This window comes from Vigna radiata, chromosome 7, assembly GCF_000741045.1.
Source record: "Vigna radiata var. radiata cultivar VC1973A chromosome 7, Vradiata_ver6, whole genome shotgun sequence".
Taxonomy (NCBI): domain Eukaryota; kingdom Viridiplantae; phylum Streptophyta; class Magnoliopsida; order Fabales; family Fabaceae; genus Vigna; species Vigna radiata.
Window position 1 is genome coordinate 43,396,609 of NC_028357.1, and position 3,133 is coordinate 43,399,741.

The window sequence follows — 3,133 nt, forward strand, 5'->3', positions numbered from 1 at the left end:
AACCGAAAAATCGCGACGGGACGACGACAATCCAAAAAAGAGAAATAATTTTAGAAAAAGAGATTTTGGAGTCGCCACCATAGTTTATTCTGGAAAACTATGGAAAAAACCATAAAGAAAAGACACGGTCCACGAAAATCAAAGATTGGGTTCGGGAGTCGGTTACGTGTGGGGAAGGTATTAGCACCCCACAACGTCTGCCCTAAGGNAGTACCTTTAATTAAATGCGCGAATAAAAATGTGGTTTGCAAAATGTTTAACTATCCCAAAGACAACAATATAAAGAAACAAAAATATTTTTTTGGTTTTTGGGCCCGACAAGGATTGACCTTGCTCCTACGTATTCTCAGTCATACTGAGAAATCAGGGTTACGTAGTTCTTTCAAAAAGGTTTGTTGTTTGAAGATGTTTTTACTTTTTGAAGATTTTATATTTTTTGGTATTTTTATATAAAGAGAGAAAAGGTTTTTTATTGACTTTTAATTTTTTAAAAGAAAAGGGAAAAGGTTTTCAGCACAAGGCCTACGCGAGCGGTCGCACGTGTGCTTAATCCTTTTCAAAATATTTTTATTGATTTTTGAATTTTTAAAAAAAAGGGAAAAGGTTGTCAACACAAGGCCTACGCGAGCGGTCGCACGTGTGCTTAAACCTTTTCAAAATATTTTTGTTGATTTTGAATTTTTTAAAAAAAGGGAAAAGGTTTTTAGCACAAGGCCTACGCGAGCGGTCGCACGTGTGCTTAAACCTTTTCAAAACATTTTTATTTGATTTTTTATTTTTATAAAAGAAAAGGAAAAGATTTTCAGCACAAGGCCTACGCGAGCGGTCGCACGTNTGCTTAAATCTTTTTCAAAATATTTTTTATTTGATTTTGAAGTATTTTGTTATTGTTTTTTTTATTTTATATTCAGTGCTTAAGGTGCAGAAGATAAACAAAGGGGGTACATATAGTAAAAACTAATAATCAAACAAATAATAAATATAAAGAAATAAAACAAAAGCAAAAAAAGAGGCCCAATAAGTATAGGGGTGTAGAGATGAAAACCGGGGGTGCACAGCAAGGTTGAGACTGCCAGGGGTGTAAGGCAGGGGTGCAGCATGAAATTTGTTGATCCAAGCCCAAGGAGGTGCAGCAGCAAAGTTGGAGGCTGCGTGTAGTAATTACTGGTCAGGCCCAAGGTCATTCTTTGTTTGCCAGAAACGGAACGGTGGGTGCAAACAGAGATGCGTGTGGTGGCGGGCAGAAAGAATGCGGCCCAAAACCAGGCCCAAAGCCCTTTTCCGTTTTTCTTTTTTTTTTTGCTGAATAGAAATGGGGGTGTGAAACGTGAATGAGGGGTGCAGGGAAGAAGAGAACCCATCAGCCAGGCCCAAATCCTCAACCCTAACAGAAATTAGGGGTTTCCCAAACTTCATTTCATTTGCATCAGGACCTTCTCCTCTGATTGAAAGAAATCAGAGGCGCGCCTCCGCTGCTCTCGGCCAAGACCCAGCTGCCACCCAACCGGCCACNGCAGTTCACCGTTCACAGCGTCGNCGGTGACGACGCACAGNCAGCCACAGCACCAAACCCTCCTTCCTTCCCTCTTCTTCGCGTACGAGAGAAGTATTCTCGCTTCTCCCCGTCGCGCCGTCGTCGCAGCTAACCAGGCTCGTCGCCGCCGCTGCAGAAACTCGATGCCGTAACGGTCTAGACCGACGACATCGCCGGTGAAGTCAATGCCGCTCTCTTCTTNAGTTGGGTTTCCTCCTTCTTTTTTCCACCGTCGNGCCACTGCCAAGGTCATCGTCGCCACTTTATTGCGTCTCCGAGAGCCATCACGAGTCTTGTGCAACTTGCTTCAGATTTGCTTTGAGTATTGAGATGAGTTNGTGTGATAGTAATGGAGGTAATGAATGAGCTTCTCTGTTTTCAGGTGTTGAAGAAGATGGAGGGGATGTGCTTGATTTGTTTTTCTCTGTTTTTTCTTTTTGCTTTGCGTTTCTGTGATGGAGGAAGTTGAAGCAATGAGGCGTGGACAGTGATGGTGAGTACCGCTGCGGGTGATGGATTATGAGAGATGATGATGATTGTGGTTGTCCGAGAGGAACGAAGGTGCTGCCCCTAGATTCTGGAAATCTTAGATGAAGATGGTGGGGATATTAGGCATGGCNAATGGTTTCTGTTTTATGGTGAAGAAGAAATGGTTTTCAGTTTTCTGTGTTGGGGAATTGGATTCGGAGGGCTGCGACAATGGAGTTTTGAATGTCGAGTTGATGCCCCAAAAACTGATGAGTGAATGGGGAGAAATTATACAATGGTGAGTGATGGGTCGGTGGGGAGAAGATGGTGTTGGGAGTAATGGAGAGTTTTTTTTGTTTGGTGTTGATCAAGAATTCATTTTCTGTTTGGTGTTGATGGGTATGAGGAATGGTGTGCGTGTTGAGTGATTGAGAGGAAAGGAATCTGTCTCTTTCTTCTGTTGGGTGATCCTGTGTTGAATCCTGGTGTCTGTGTGATATCTTGAGAAGGAGTGTGAGTCCATCCGTTCGGGTGGTTCTGTTTTGGTTGTTAGTGCCTCTAATCCGATAGGAGGGAGGAATCAAAGCTTCATGAAAATCCCCTGAGAATTGTGTGTGATGATGGACAAAACCCCAAAACGGTTTCTGTTGTGAGTANTGGAGTTGAGTGATCAGAGTTAATGAATGGAGGGTGAAATGGTAAGGAAGCAAGGTGGTTAATTGGGATCATGAGGTCGTGTGCTTGTTGCCTCTGTTGATGGAGGAACCAATTCTGTTGGAGGATACCTCTCTGAATCAATGGATAGTGCTCCCTTTCAATCTGGACCATAACCGTTTTCCCCTCTTTTTTCTTTCACATTTTTTCTTCTTTTTTCATTCTTTTTTTCATTTCTTTTTTTCTTTTTTTATTTCTTTTCCTTCTTTTTTTTTTCTTTTCCTTTTTGTTTTGTTTTTTGTTTTTTTTTGAAATAATAAAAATCAAATGAAAACTAAATCTAATTCCAAATAATAAAATAAAATAAAAACTAAATCAAATAGTAAAATAAAAATAAAATGAAAATAAAATAAAATAAAACAAAAGTAAAAATCAAGTTCTATTATTTAATCGCCCGGACGAAATTGGGTGTTGACA